Source organism: Zea mays, chromosome 7 (assembly GCF_902167145.1).
Source record: "Zea mays cultivar B73 chromosome 7, Zm-B73-REFERENCE-NAM-5.0, whole genome shotgun sequence".
Lineage (NCBI taxonomy): Eukaryota > Viridiplantae > Streptophyta > Magnoliopsida > Poales > Poaceae > Zea > Zea mays.
In genome coordinates, this window is record NC_050102.1 from 88,052,546 (window position 1) to 88,069,228 (window position 16,683).

Consider the following 16,683-nt stretch of genomic DNA (forward strand, 5'->3'; position numbering starts at 1 on the left):
GCTAAAATCTAAATCATGATAAGTGGAAAGGAGAAAGATCGAGATGGGTTTGCATTTGTCACCACATCACTGTATCGAGATTGCTTCCACTTGCACTTTGGAAGAACTTTGAGTAGTGTAGTGGAAGATCGAAATTGGTGTCTTTAGCTTTTGATTGCATTTTGCATAGGCTACACCCTATTGAAAAGTTAGAAATTGTCAATGCTTATAACCCCTCACACTCACATGCTTCTGATGAAATTTGTGATCCGCTCCAAAATTCCGATAAATCTGAAAAATTCAATATCACAATTGTTTCTGGCATGATGAGTGATCATTGTTTGGGGTAGTTCACCATGTTTACTTTTGATAAGCATCTAGTTGATTTATTGCTTACATATGTCCAATGTTGTTTTAGTGGTGAACTTCTCTTTTGACATGCTTAAAACTGAATCAAATCCTTATTCTTTACATATCTTGTGCATATAATATGTTTGAGCATCTGCTAGCACATGCATTTATTGCTGCACATATCGCACAACACGACTTAGAGCATCTTTACACTTTGACTACAATACTCTTGAAGCTCCTGCAGTTTCTGCATTCTCCTTTCAATCCTTGCATTCTCTTAGGAGGAGTCCCTTTCTTCATTTTCCCGTGTTTGTCGCTTGTTGAGTGCAATTTTCAACAAGGGGCGAGATTTTGGGAGAGTTTTGCTTTGGGTCTTTTGGGGAAAAGTTCAACAAGGGGGAGAAACTTGCAGAGTTTAAAAAAATGGAGATGTGCAAGGGGAATTTTTTAGGGAGGTCATCTCTTATACAAATTTTGTTGAGCATGCCTTGCTTCTCTGTGAGGTTTTGAGCTATGCTTCAGGGGGAGATTTTGAGCTTTGGGGATCTTTTGCTAGTTGTGTAGAGCCTTTGCCTCTTTCTGGAGGAACTAGCTTTAATTTCATCATTTTTGCTCCTTCTATGCTCCGATTGGGCTTTAACTGCAAGCTAGTGGTGTTGAGCCCCTCTCTTCCTTTTCTTGAGGACTAGCCATTTTTCGATTGGTCGTGTTGAGTCATTTCCCATTTCTTTGGGGACCAAGCTTTGCTCACTCTAGAAGACCTGTTCTTGGTTTTTGTCTAGTTTTTGGTCATTTAAGTGAGTTTCTGTCACACGTGGATATAAGGGCAAATCCTTATGCATGTCAAATGTGTGCTAAGATCAAGTCACACACACATGATGACTCAGTGTACATAAAACAATGTCACATCTTTATTACTTAATACAATTTCTGTACAAAATAACTAAATAAAATACATCATATGACGACAACAATCCTCCATAACCATAGTTAATTAGGAGACGCTGACCTAGACCTATCCAACTCATCGCAACATCCTTCATGTTCCTCCAGCGGTACCTATTCTTGAACAGGTGTGATTATAGCAAGGGTGAGCTCCCATACGGTCATTGCTCAATAAGTGTGGGGGAAAGTGTGTATGAGCTCATTTATGGTTGGGGATCATGTGTAGTTTAAGGCTTTTAAAATGGTTAAGGCTGAGCATCATTTTTAATTTTGTTGGTCAAAAGTTTATGAGCAATTACTAAGTATAAGTAAATACCATCCCAATTAAATAATATATCATAATGAAGAATAAATCCTATAATGCAATGCAGTGCATGACAGGTTAAGTTTAATTCCATAATTTACTCATGTGAGAGCCTTGTGAAAGGGAAATGGTCTCGACATTTCCTATAATCGATTTTTGTGTTTGACGACCATCACAAACCTTATGGACTAACCAGTTTGCCTAGTTGATCATTTCTCAGGTGCATAAGTTCATCTACAGCTATTCTAAGTCGACTAGCCAGAATACCATAGATTATTCCGGACAGGAGAAGCTTTTTAGAAAACTGAAAGGGAAATGTGCCCTTGGGCCATTTCTAAGTATTTTGGTGATTGAGTGCCAACACAAGTGCTTTTGTGTTAATCTATGCAAAGTGGTGGACAAAGTGCAAATCATGTCAAAGGTATGTTTCTGGACTTAGTACATTGTTTTATGGACTAATGTATTGTGTCTAAGTGCTGGAAACAGGAAAAATTGAATTGGAATAGAGATGGCTTTGTTCAGCCAAAGTCAGCTCTGTCTGGGTGCACCGGATTGTCCGGTGGGGCACCGGACAGTGTCCGGTGCGCCAGGCTGGCTCAGGCAAACTAGCTCCTCTCGGGAAGGAATTAACGGCGTACGACTATAATTCACCAGACTGTTCGGTGTGCACCGGACAGTGTCCGGTGAGCCAACGGTCTGCCGGGGCAACGGTCGGCCGAGGATTCCGCGCGTGACGCGTGGCCGAGCCAACGGTCACTTTGGAGCATCGGACTGTCCGGTGTGCACCGGACAGTGTCCGGTGCGCCAACGGCTCCCAGGCGTCAACGGTCGGCTTCGCCAAATAAGGAAAGAGATCCGCACCGGACAGTGTCCGGTGGTGCACCGTACTGTCCGGTGCGCCAGGCGATAGAAGGCAAGATCAGCTTTCCTGGAATGCTCTCAACGGCTCCTAGCTGCCTTGGGGCTATAAAAGGGACCCCTAGGCGCATGGTGGAGAACACCAAGCATTACTTGAGCATTATTGATCACTCACACTTCATTCTTGCGCACTTGTTCGACATTCTAGTGATTTGAGCTCCGTTCTAGTGTGCTAGTCTTTTGAGCTTAAGTCTGGGTCTTGTGTGTGGGTATTTGCTGTGATCTTTGTGTCTTGTGTGAGTTGCTAATCCCTCCCTTACTCCGTGATTCTTTGTGACTCCAAGTGTAAGGGCGAGAGGCTCCAAGTTGTGGAGATTCCTCGCGGACGGGATTAAGAAAAGAAAAGCAAAGCAAAACACCGTGGTATTCAAGTGGGTCTTTGGACCGCTTGAGAGGGGTTGATTGCATCCCTCGTCCGTTAGGACGCCACAACATGGAGTAGGCAAGCGTTGGTCTTGGCCGAACCACGAGATAACCACCGTGCCATCTCTGTGATTGATATCTTTGTGGTTATTGTGTTTTGTTGAGACTCCTCTCTAGCCACTTGGCGATTATTGTGCTAACACTTAACCAAGTTTTTTTTGTGCCTTAAGTTTCAAGTTTTACAGGATCACCTATTCACCCCCCCTTTAGGTGCTCTCAATTGGTATCAGAGGCGTTCTCTTCACGAAGGGACTAATCGCCCGAAGAGATGGATCCTAAGGGGAAAGGAATCGTGATCAACGATAAGGAGAAGGAGTCCTTCATCAACGAGCCGAAGGATGACAAGCCTACCGACTCGGGCTCGGGCCACAGACGCAAAGATGGGAAGAAGAAGAAGACGAGACACATCAAGGAGATCGTCTACTACGACGACAGCGATGAGTCCACTTCTTCCCAAAAGGACAACGACGACAACAACTACGACAAACGAAAGACGGTTAACTCAAACTTTTCTTTCGATTATTCGCGTATCCCGCATAGCTCAAATGCACATTTGCTTTCCATCCCTCTTGGCAAACCTCCACACTTTGATGAGGAGGACTACGGATTTTGGAGTCACAAAATGCGTAGTCACTTGTTCTCTCTCCATCCAAGCATATGGGAGATTGTTGAGAATGGAATGAAATTTGATAGCTCGGATAGTCCTATATTTATTAATGAACAGATTCATAAAAATGCACAAGCTACTACTGTGTTGTTAGCTTCTTTGTGCAGGGACGAGTACCATAAGGTGAGCGGCTTGGACAATGCCAAGCAGATCTAGGACACCCTCAAGATCTCTCATGAGGGGAACGACGTCACCTTACTCACCAAGATGGAGTTGGTGGAGGGCGAGCTTGGAAGATTCGCGATGATAAGGGGCGAGGAGCCAACCCAAACATACAACCAGCTCAAGACCCTCATCAACAAAATAAGGAGCTACGGAAGCACGCAATGGATGGACCACGACGTCGTCCGCCTAATGCTAAGGTCCTTCACTGTACTTGATCCACATTTGGTGAACAATATTCGTGAAAATCCTAGGTACACCAAGATGTCGCCCGAAGAAGTCCTTGGGAAATTCATGAGCGGGCGAATGATGATCAAGGAGGCGAGATACGTGGACGACACGTTGAACGGTCCAATCCAGGAACCTCAACCCATTGCTCTCAAGGCAACAAGAAGCAAGGAGGCGCTACCTAGCAAGGTGGCGCGAGTTGAGGCGGCCGGGCTCAATGATGAAGAGATGGCCCTCATCATCAAGCGCTTCAAGACGGCGCTAAAGGGTCGCAAGGGACAGCCAAGCAAGACCAAGACAAAGGGGAAACGCTCATGCTTCAAATGTGGTAAGATTGGTCATTTTATTGCTAACTGTCCCGATAATGGAAGTGACCAGGAACAAGGGAGCAAGAGGGAGAAGAAGAAGGCATACAAGAAGGCTAAGGGCGAGGCACACCTTGGCAAGGAGTGGGACTCGGATTGTTTGTCATCCGACTCCGAAAATGAAGGACTCGCCGCCACCGCCTTCAACAAGTCATCCCTCTTCCCCAATGAGCGTCACACATGCCTCATGGCGAAGGAGAAGAAGGTATGTACTCGAGACAGTACTACTTATGATTCTTCTAGTGATGATGAGTCTAGTGATTAAGAAATAGATTACTATAGTTTGTTCAAGGGATTGGATAGAACTAAAATAGATAAGATCAATGAATTGATTGATGCCTTGAATGAAAAGGATAGACCCTTAGAGAAACAAGAAGACCTTTTATATGAAGAGCATGATAAATTTGTTAGTGCACAAAATTCACTTGCTCTAGAAGTTAAAAGAAATGAAATGCTTTCTAGTGAATTGTCTACCTGTCATGACGCTATCTCTAGCTTAAAGAGAATTAACAATGATTTAAATGCTAAACTAGAAGTAGCAAATAAATCTACCTCTTGTGTAGAACATGTTGTAATTTGCACTAGGTGTAAAGATTTTAATGTTGATGCTTGTAGTGAACACCTAGATTGCATTTCTAAATTAAATGATGAAGTAGCTAGTCTTAATGCCCAACTTAAGACTAGCAAAAGTGAATTTGATAAATTAAAATTTGCAAGGGATGCCTACACGATTGGTAGACACCCCTCAATTAAGGATGGACTTGGCTTCAAGAGGGAAGCCAAGAACTTAACAAGCCATAATGCTCCCATCCCCGCCAAGGAGAAAGGGAAGGCCCCTATGGCTAGTAGTGCTAAAAAGAACCATGCTTTTATGTATCATGATAGGAGACATGCTAGAAATGCAAATAGAAGTTATAATGCTTTTGATTCGCATGTTTATGATTCATATGCTATGTTTGCTTCTAGTTCTTCCTATATGCATGGTAGAAATATGTCTAGGAGAAATATTGTGCCTAGAAAGAATATTGCTCATGCTCCTAGGAAAGTTAATGAATCTTCTACAATATATCATGCTTGCAATGCTTCATTTGCTATTTGTAGAAAGGATAGGAAGGTGATTGCTAGGAAATTAGGGGCAAGATGCAAGGGAGATAAAACTTGCATTTGGGTCCCTAAGACAATTGTGACTAACCTTGTAGGACCCAACAAGAGTTGGGTACCTAAGACCCAAGCCTAAATTTGCCTTGCAGGTTTATGCATCCGGGGGTACAAGCTGGATTATCGACAGCGGATGCACAAACCACATGACGGGGGAAAAGAGGATGTTCTCTTCCTACGTCAAGAACAAGGATCCCCAGGATTCAATAATATTCGGTGATGGGAACCAAGGCAAGGTAAAAGGGTTAGGTAAAATTGCTATTTCATCCAAGCACTCTATTTCAAATGTGTTTTTAGTTGAGTCGCTTGGATATAATTTGTTATCTGTTAGTCAATTATGCAATATGTGATATAATTGTCTATTCACAAATGTAGATGTGTCTGTCTTTAGAAGGTGTGATGGTTCACTAGCTTTTAAGGGTGTATTAGACGGCAAACTTTACTTAGTTGATTTTGCAAAAGAGGAGGCCTGTCTAGATGCATGCTTAATTGCTAAGACTAGCATGGGCTGGCTGTGGCATCGCCGCTTAGCACATGTGGGGATGAAGAACCTTCACAAACTTCTAAAGGGAGAACACGTGATAGGTTTAACTAATGTGCAATTCGAAAAAGATAGACCTTGTGCAGCTTGTCAAGCAGGCAAATAGGTGGGAAGCTCTCATCACATCAAAAATGTGATGACCACATCAAGACCTTTGGAGATGCTTCACATGGACCTCTTCGGACCCGTCGCCTATCTAAGTATAGGAGGAAGTAAGTATGGTCTTGTTATAGTTGATGACTTTTCCCGCTTCACTTGGGTACTCTTTTTGCAGGATAAATCTGAAACCCAAGGGACCCTCAAGCGCTTCCTCAGGAGAACTCAAAATGAGTTTGAGCTCAAGGTGAAGAAGATAAGGAGCGACAACGGGTCTGAGTTCAAGAACCTTCAAGTGGAGGAGTACCTTGAGGAGGAAGGGATCAAGCACGAGTTCTCCGCTCCCTACACACCACAACAAAATGGTGTGGTAGAGAGGAAGAACAGGACGCTCATCGATATGGCGAGGACTATGCTTGGAGAGTTCAAGACCCCCGAGCGGTTTTGGTCGGAAGCTGTGAACACGGCTTGCCACACCATCAACCGGGTCTACCTTCATCGCCTCCTCAAGAAGACTTCGTATGAGCTGCTAACTGGTAACAAACCCAATGTGTCTTATTTTCGTGTATTTGGGAGCAAGTGTTATATTCTTGTGAAGAAAGGTAGAACTTCAAAATTTGCTCCCAAAGCTGTAGAAGGGTTTTTATTAGGTTATGACTCAAATACAAAGGCGTATAGGGTCTTCAACAAATCATCGGGTTTGGTTGAAGTCTCTAGCGACGTTGTATTTGATGAGACTAATGGCTCTCCAAGAGAGCAAGTTGTTGATCTTGATGATGTAGATGAAGAAGACGTTCCAACTGCCGCAATGCGCACCATGGCGATTGGCGATGTGCGACCACAGGAACAATTGGAGCAAGATCAACCTTCTTCCTCAACAATGGTGCATCCCCCAACTCAAGACGATGAACAGGTTCATTAGGAGGAGGCGTGCGATCAAGGGGGAGCACAAGATGATCACGTGACGGAGGAAGAAGCACAACCGGCACCTCCAACCCAAGTTCGAGCGACGATTCAAAGGGATCATCCCGTCGACTAAATTTTGGGTGATATTAGCAAGGGAGTAACTACTCGCTCTAGATTAGTTAATTTTTGTGAGCATTACTCCTTTGTCTCTTCTATTGAGCCTTTTAGGGTAGAAGAGGCCTTGCTAGATCCGGACTGGGTGTTGGCCATGCAAGAGGAGCTAAACAATTTCAAGCGTAATGAAGTTTGGCCACTGGTGCCTCATCCCAAGCAAAAAGTTGTGGGAACCAAGTGGGTGTTCCGCAACAAACAGGACGAGCACGGGGTGGTGACGAGGAACAAGGCTCGACTTGTGGCAAAAGGTTATGCCCAAGTCGCAGGTTTGGACTTTGAGGAGACTTTTGCTCCTGTGGCTAGGCTAGAATCTATTCGTATTTTGCTAGCATATGCCGCTCACCATTCTTTCAGGTTGTACCAAATGGATGTTAAGAGCGCTTTCCTCAACGGGCCGATCAAGGAGGAGGTGTACGTGGAGCAACCCCCTAGCTTCGAGGATGAACGGTACCCCAACCACGTGTGTAAGCTCTCTAAGGCGCTCTATGGACTTAAGCAAGCCCCAAGAGCATGGTATGAATGCCTTAGAGACTTTCTAATTGCTAATGCTTTCAAGGTTGGGAAAGCCGATCCAACTCTTTTCACTAAGACTTGCGATGGTGATCTTTTTGTGTGCCAAATTTATGTCGATGACATAATATTTGGTTCTACTAATCAAAAGTCTTGGGAAGAGTTTAGCAGGGTGATGACGCAGAAATTCGAGATGTCGATGATGGGCGAGTTGAACTACTTCCTTGGGTTCCAAGTGAAGCAACTCAAGGATGGCACCTTCATCTCTCAAACAAAGTACACGCAAGACTTGCTAAAGCGGTATGGGATGAAGGACGCCAAGCCCGCCAAGACGCCGATGGGAACCGACGGACACACCGACCTCAACAAAGGAGGTAAGTCCGTTGATCAAAAAGCATACCGGTCAATGATAGGTTCTTTGCTTTATTTATGTGCTAGTAGACCGGATATTATGCTTAGCGTATGCATGTGTGCTAGATTTCAATCCGATCCAAGGGAGTGTCACTTAGTGGCGGTGAAGCGAATTCTTAGATATTTAGTCGCTACGCCTTGCTTCGGGATCTGGTATCCAAAGGGGTCTACCTTTGACTTGATTGGATATTCAGATTCTGACTATGCTGGATGTAAGGTCGATAGGAAGAGTACATCAGGGACGTGCCAATTCTTAGGAAGGTCCCTGGTGTCGTGGAACTCTAAGAAACAAACTTCCGTTGCCCTATCCACCGCTGAGGCCGAGTATGTTGCCGCAGGACAATGTTGCGCGCAACTACTTTGGATGAGGCAAACCCTCCGGGACTTTGGCTACAATCTGAGCAAAGTCCCACTCCTATGTGATAATGAGAGTGCTATCCGAATAGCGGAAAATCCTGTTGAGCACAGCCGCACAAAGCACATTGACATCCAGCATCACTTTTTGAGAGACCAACAACAAAAGGGAGATATCGAAGTGTTTCATGTTAGCACCGAGAACTAGCTAGCCGATATCTTTACCAAGCCTTTAGATGAGAAGACCTTTTGCAGGCTGCGTAGTGAGCTAAATGTCCTAGATTCGCGGAACTTGGATTGATTTATAGCATACATGTGTTTATGCCTTTGATCATGTTCCTTATGCATTTTGTTGCTTCCTTGTGGTGCTCAAGTTGTACAAACACTTCTCGGACCTCACAAGTACTTTTTGCGAGTGATGCACATCTTTAGGGGGAGCTGTGCCACAACTTGACCCTTTGAGACTAACCGTGTGCTTGAGTTCGCTTGTTTTAGTCTCAAAGGAGGTTTGAAAGGGAAAAGGTGGACTTGAACCATGAAAGACTTCCACTGCACTCCGATGAGAGGGTAACTTATTCCAAGTTCATCTCACGTACTCTTATTGCCTTTGTATTCTTATTGAAGATTTTGGTGAGGCAATGGGGTTCAAGGGCCAAGATTGATCCTGTTTTGGTGCTTGATGCCAAAGGGGGAGAAAATAAAGGCCAAAGCGATAAATGGATCAGCTACCACTTGAGAGATTTTGAAAATAGTAGAATAGAGCTTTTGGTTTGTCAAAACTCTTTTATTGTCTCTCTTGTCAAAAGTTGGCTTCTTGTGGGGAGAAGTGTTGATTATGGGAAAAGGGGAGTTTTTGAATCAATCTCTTTTGGAATGACTCTCTTTATGTCTTAACATGTGTGTTTAACTTAGAGATAGAAATTTGAGTTTGATTTGCAAAAACAAACCAAGTGGTGGCAAAGAGTGATCCATATATGCCAAATATGAATCAAAACAATTTTGAGTTCTCATTTGCATTGATATTGCACTTGTTCTAGTTGCTTTATATTGTGTTGGCATAAATCACCAAAAAGGGGGAGATTGAAAGGGAAATGTGCCCTTGGGCCATTTCTAAGTATTTTGGTGATTGAGTGCCAACACAAGTGCTTTTGTGTTAATCTATGCAAAGTGGTGGACAAAGTGCAAATCATGTCAAAGGTATGTTTCTAGACTTAGTACATTGTTTTATGGACTAATGTATTGTGTCTAAGTGCTGGAAACAGGAAAAATTGAATTGGAATAGAGATGGCTTTGTTCAGCCAAAGTCAGCTCTGTCTGGGTGCACCGGACTGTCCGGTGGGGCACCGGACAGTGTCCGGTGGTGCACCGGACAGTGTCCGGTGCGCCAGGCTGGCTCAGGCAAACTAGCTGCTCTCGGGAAGGAATTAACGGCGTACGGCTATAATTCACCGGACTGTCCGGTGTGCACCGGACAGTGTCCGGTGAACCAATGGTCTGCCGGGGCAACGGTCGGCCGAGGATTCCGCGCGTGACGCGTGGCCGAGCCAACGGTCACTTTGGAGCACCGGACTGTCCGGTGTGCACCGGACAGTGTCCGGTGCGCCAACGGCTCCCAGGCGCCAACGGTCGGCTTCGCCAAATAAGGAAAGAGATCCGCACCTGACAGTGTCCGGTGGTGAACCGGACTGTCCGGTGCGCCAGGCGATAGAAGGCAAGATCAGCTTTCCTGGAATGCTCTCAACGGCTCCTAGCTGCCTTGGGGCTATAAAAGGGACCCCTAGGCGCATGGAGGAGAACACCAAGCATAACTTGAGCATTCTTGATCACTCACACTTCATTCTTGCGCACTTGTTCGACATTCTAGTGGTTTGAGCTCCGTTCTAGTGTGCTAGTCTTTTGAGCTTAAGTCTGGGTCTTGTGTGTGCGTATTTGCTGTGATCTTTGTGTCTTGTGTGAGTTGCTAATCCTTCCTTACTCCGTGCTTCTTTGTGAACTCCAAGTGTAAGGGCGAGAGGCTCCAAGTTGTGGAGATTCCTCGCGGACAGGATTAAGAAAAGCAAAGCAAAACACCGTGGTATTCAAGTGGGTCTTTGGACCGCTTGAGAGGGGTTGATTGCAACCCTCGTCCGTTGGGACGCCACAACGTGGAGTAGGCAAGCGTTGGTCTTGGCCGAACCACGGGATAACCACCGTGCCATCTCTGTGATTGATATCTTTGTGGTTATTGTGTTTTGTTGAGACTCCTCTCTAGCCACTTGGCGATTATTGTGCTAACACTTAACCAAGTTTTTTTGTGGCTTAAGTTTCAAGTTTTACAGGATCACCTATTCACCCCCCCCCTCTAGGTGCTCTCAAAAACACCTATGCGCGGACTGTCTGGGCCCTTGTGGCGGACCGTCCGCGACATCAGGGTGAGCCTTGGACAGGAACACTGCAAAAACACAAGTTAACACTACGGACTATCCGATGGAAAAGCGAGCACCGTCCGAGACCAAGCACGGATTGTCCGGCTTCAGGCGCGGACCGTCCGGTCGTTGTAAAACCAGAATAATCCGAAGGTGACGGGTTCAGTATAATTCATTTTTAGCGTCCTCGCGGACCATCCAGGGTGCACGACCGGACCGTCCGTGACTACTTTACCAGACATCTGACGACACATTAAATCCTCTATAGCCGTTGATATAGCCGTTAAAGCTAACCGTTGCGATTTCAGCTGTTGATGTGCATTGGCGGACCGTCCGGACCAGGGGTGTGGACCGTCCACGGTCGGCAGAAAGGGAGCAATAGCTAGTAAGTGGTTGGAGGCTATAAATACAACCACAACAACCTCCATTCACTTCACCCAAGCACTCCATTCATTCTCATTCAATACAAGAGCTAGCAATTCATTTCAAGTCACATTCAAGGCTTCCAATCTCTCCAAGTTTCCCAATTCAGACAAGTGATCACTAGTGATTAGAAACTTGAGAGGGTGTGATCCGTGTTTCATTTGATTGCTCTTGTTGCTTGGTTTCCTTAATCGTGCTTTCTTCATCTCTCTCTAAACTCTCTAAGTGTTTTGTAAAGCTTCCAAGAGACACCTAATTGTGTGGTGATCCTTGCGGGTATTAGTGACCCGTGAGATTAAGAAGAAGCTCTCAACCGGTCTAAGTGACCGATTGAGAGAGGAAAAGGGTTGAAATAGACCCAGCCTTTGTGACCTCCTCAACGGGGACTAGGTTCTTTGGAACCGAACCTTGGTAAAACAAATCATCGTGTTCACTCGTGTTGATTTCCATTTGATTTGTTTTCCCTCTTTCCTCTCTCTAAAGTTTCCTTGCCAATATTGAATTGAGTTTGCTCCCAAACGTCATCCGCACTATTTGAGCAACTCGTAGCAAGAGAAACAATCTTACACATTCGGATTTAATTCTAACGCTAACCCCAGCCTTAGTGCAAGTTTAAGTTTATAAATTTCATGTTTCGCCTATTCACCCCCCTCTAGGCGACTATCAATTGGTATCAGAGCCTAACCAACTCGAAGTGATGTCTGGAGATCACGCCAAGAGGGAGATCATGACCAGCGAAAAGCCCACGGGCTCGAGGAGGACTCTCTCAAGGGAGTCCGGCAACAAGTGTAAGCAGGAATCCTTTTCCTCCATCAAGTCACATTGGAGAGGTGACAAGAAGAAGAAGATGAAGAAAGTGGTCTACTACGAGACCGACTCTTCGTCACCCTCCACGTCCGGCACCGAGTCGTCGACTACTTCTAAGCGCCATGAGCGCAAGAAGTATAGTAAGATGCCCCTACGATATCCTCATATTTCAAAGCGTGCTCCATTACTTTCCATACCCCTAGGCAAACCACCGTATTTTGATGGTGAAGATTATTGTATGTGGAGTGATAAAATGAGGCACCATCTAACCTCACTCCAAAAAGTATTTGGGATATCATTGAGTTTGGAGCACAGACACCACAGGTGGGGGACGAGGACTACGACTCGGACGAGGCCGCCCAAATACGGCACTTCAACTACCAAGCAACTTCTATACTCCTCGCCTCTTTATGTCGAGAGGAGTATAATAAGGTGTAAGGGTTAAAGAGCGCCAAAGAAATTTGAGACGTTCTCAAAACCGCGCACGAAGGGGACGAGGTAACCAAGATCACCAAGCGCGAGACAATCGAGGGAGAACTCGGTCGATTCGTCCTCAACAAAGGGGAAGAGCCGCAAGTCATGTACAACTAGCTCAAGACCATGTGAACCAAGTGCGCAACCTCGGGAGCACCAAGTGGGATGACCATGAGATGGTTAAGGTTATTCTTAGATCACTTGTTTTTCATAATCCCACTCAAGTGCAATTAATCTGTGGAGACCCTAGATATAAACAGACGTCTCCCGAGGAAGTTATTGGCAAGTTTGTGAGCTTTGAACTTATGATCAAAGACTCCAAACACATTGTCAACTTGGAGCAAGGCGCCACCTCTACACCCGAGGTACAACCCGACGCATTCAAAGCGACGGAAGAAAAGAAGGAGGAGTCTACACCAAGTAGGCTTCCAATCGACGCCTCCAAGCTCGACAATGATGAGATGGCGCTCATCATCAAGAGCCTCCGCCAAATCCTCAAGCAAAAGAGGGGGAAGGATTACAAGCCCCGCTCCAAGAGGGTGTGCTACCGGTGTGGTAAGTCTGGTCACTTCATAGCTAAATGTCCAATTTCTAGTGAAAGTGACAGGGACAAAGACAAGAAGGGGAAGAAGAAGGAGAAGAAGAGATACTACAAGAAGAAGGGCGGCGATGCGCACATATGCCAGGAATGGGACTCCGACGAGAGCTCCACCGACTTCTCCGACGAGGACGCCGCCAACATCGCCGTCAACAAAGGCCTCCTCTTCCCCAACGTCGGTAACAAGTGTCTCATGGCTAAGGACGACAAGAAAAAGAAGGTACACTCTAGAGCCAACCCCAAATATACTACATCTAGTGATGAGGGTACCTCTAGCGATAATGAGAATGATTTACTTTCTCTCTTTGCCAACCTTAGCATGGAACAAAATAAAAAATTAAATGAATTAATTAAGACCATTAACAAGAAGAATGATCTCTTGGAATGCCAAGAGGACTTGCTCGTTAAAGAAAACAAAAAAAATGTTAAGTTGAAAAATGCTTATGCTCAGGAAGTAGAAAAATGTCAAAACCTATCTAAGGAGCTTAGCATGTGCAATGATTCTATTTCATGTCTTAGAAATGAAAATGCTAGTTTAGCTTCTAAGATTGAAAAATTGAATGCTTGCAATGATTCAAATTCCTGTCTTACAGATGAGAATATTAGATTAAATACTAAGATAGAAGATGTTGGGGGCCTTTGTCCTCTGAAGGTCCTCAAAAACGTAATTTAACAATGTTTCCCAAGTATGATTTATGGACAGGTATCTTCGGATTCATGGTAAAAGTAGACACGATGAGGAGCTTGATTGTGACGAATGTTGTTGTCGCTCCGAAGCTGTGCGGAAGGGAGCTTCGGCTAAAATCGCAGAAAGGGGAACCGACTTAAAAGGGAAAAGGTTGTTCAGTCCTCATTGATTTTTCTATAAGTCAATAGTAAATGTAAAGGGCATAATTGTAATTCCCCATAGCTGTATTCTATGTCTATAAATAGATGAACAGTACCCCCGTACTGTTCACGCTGACATGTATTCGCTAGTGCGTCACAATTGTACTTTTTGTCTTCTGTCAAGCCGAAGGTACTTTTGTAATTCAATATTGTTTCTACCTTTTCATGGTAATATAATAAGAATGAGTAAATAACATTATATGATTGTTTATGTCGTCTTTTATATCTCATATGCTTCTTCTTTTACTAATATATGCTGCAATGATGAAGGTATGTCCTTCATAACCTTCGTCTAAAGATCATTATATCCTAAGGAGAATAATGTTTCGAAGGACGAAGGGTATTAACATTTAACATTTTTGTGTTGCCTTGTTCTTAACTCATAGCACTTGAGAACAAGTCCCCAACATTGGCGCCCACCTCCGGTGCACCCTTTTCGACCACCTTCGGCAAGCACTGACCTTCATCATGCCACCGAAGAAAGCTTCGGCGTCAGGGGCTGCCGCGCTGCAGCCACTGGACCCGAACCAGGAGACCCTTTCTCTTCGAGAGGCCCAAAGCCAGAAGAGGAAGGCCACTAGTCCAACACTCCAGGAGGAGGAGTTGGACCAAGAAATCAGAAACATGGAGATAATCTATCAGCAAGTGCAAAGGAAGAAGGAGAAGATGGCTCGACTAGCTGATCTTCAAAGGCAGATCGACGAAGCCACTGAAGAAGTACAACATCTTGTTCAAGATGAACAAGATCGAAGGCCCCAACACAGGGAGCTTCATCAAGAAGGCTTGTGCAACAACGATGGATGGCATGATGATTTTAATCATGATACCTTTACTTTTGATGATGCTTCTCCCTTGGCAGTAGAACTGCAGACTATCCCATGGCCCCCATCATACAAGCCACCTCAGCTTCCCATGTATGATGGGCATTCAGACTCGAAACAGTTTTTGATGAGTTATGAAGCAACTATATCTTCATATGGAGGCATTGCAGATGTCATGGCTAAGTCCTTCGTCATGGTAGTTCGGAATGTGGCCCAAACATGGTATTCTTCTCTTCGGCCAGGGACCATTACTTCGTGGCAGAAGCTCAAGGATATGCTGGTGACAAGTTTCCAAGGCTTCCAGATGAAGCCAGTCATAGCTCAGGCCTTCTTTCAGTGCACGCAAGATCATGAGGAATACCTCCAGACATATGTCCGAAGGTTCTTGCGTCTTAGAGCACAAGCACCTATAGTGCCTAATGAAATTGTTGTTGAAGCCATGATTAAGGGGCTTCGTCCAGGACCAACTGCTCAGTATTTCGCTAGAAAGCCCCCACAGACTCTGGAGAAGCTGCTTCAGAAGATGGATGAATATATCTGGGCTGACAATGACTTCCGCCAAAGAAGGGAGGAAGCATACAGGTTCTCTGAAATGACTAGGGGCTTCGGAGGAAGAATCCATCCGAGGCACGTCAGGTCAATTCACAACTCAACCCAGAGTGATGACAGAGGAAGTCAACAACAGAGGCCGCAGTATTCTTCGCAAGCTTCGGGGCAGCAACAAAGCTCTTTCCGGCCGCCAGCTCCAAGAGGTAGAGGTGCCAGGGGCTTCGGAGGAAGATATGGGGACCAGCCTAGGAAGATCTACTGCTTATTTTGTGGTGAAGACAAGGGCCACAATACAAGAACGTGTCAAATCACCATCCAAAAGCAAAAGGAGATTGCAGAAGCCGAAGCCCAGCAAAGTCAACCGAAGAAGGTCCTGCACACTGCTTCGTGTCATTCACCCTACATACCAAAATATGTGGGTAATCATCTCGCAGCTTCTGTTGCTTCGGCTAGTCAGTCGCAAGTTTCTTGGCCACAACTTCCACCTCCGCCACCACTACAACCTCCCTACTCTCGAGGCAGCAGCCAAAAGGGAGTCAGCAGACTCATCAGCAGCGAGATTTCAGGGAGGGGTCCGAAGCTCGCACAGTTAACAGCACTGTGCTAGAATCAAAACACATATACTGAGACATATCCTACCTTTGGCACATTTTTACATTCATTGTCGTTTTCTTTTTAATAAGGAACAATCAATGTAAACCTAATTTTCTTGTTATTTTAAATTCCTGTACTAGCTTCGTTTATATCAAAATGAAATATACCTTCGTCACAGACTCACGAAAATGCTGAAGCTACAAAGAAATATTCCTTCAGGAATGCAGAGCTAGAAATCGCAGTGAAACTTTCACCAAAGCCACAAAAAGTTGTTCTTAAAGAGCGCAGCGTAAGTTTGCCGAAGCTTCAAAAAGCCGTTCCCAAGGGAGCGCAGTGTAAGTTTTCTGCTCAAAAGTCGTTCCTTAGGGAATGCAGAGCCAAATACCGCTGAAATATAAGGCGAAGCACGCAAATTCAACGCGAATACCGCCAAAATAGAAGGCGAAGAAGTTCAAAAGACGTTCCTTAGGGAATGCAGAACTTACACCGAAAAATAAACGGTGCAGCCGAAAAGTAAACGACAAAGAGATTTCAGTCATTTCTTAGGGAATGAAGGTTGTGGATGAAGCTTCGGATGTGTGTGTTTGGGCATTCATTTGCACAATACATTAGCATCATTCTTTGCATCATAT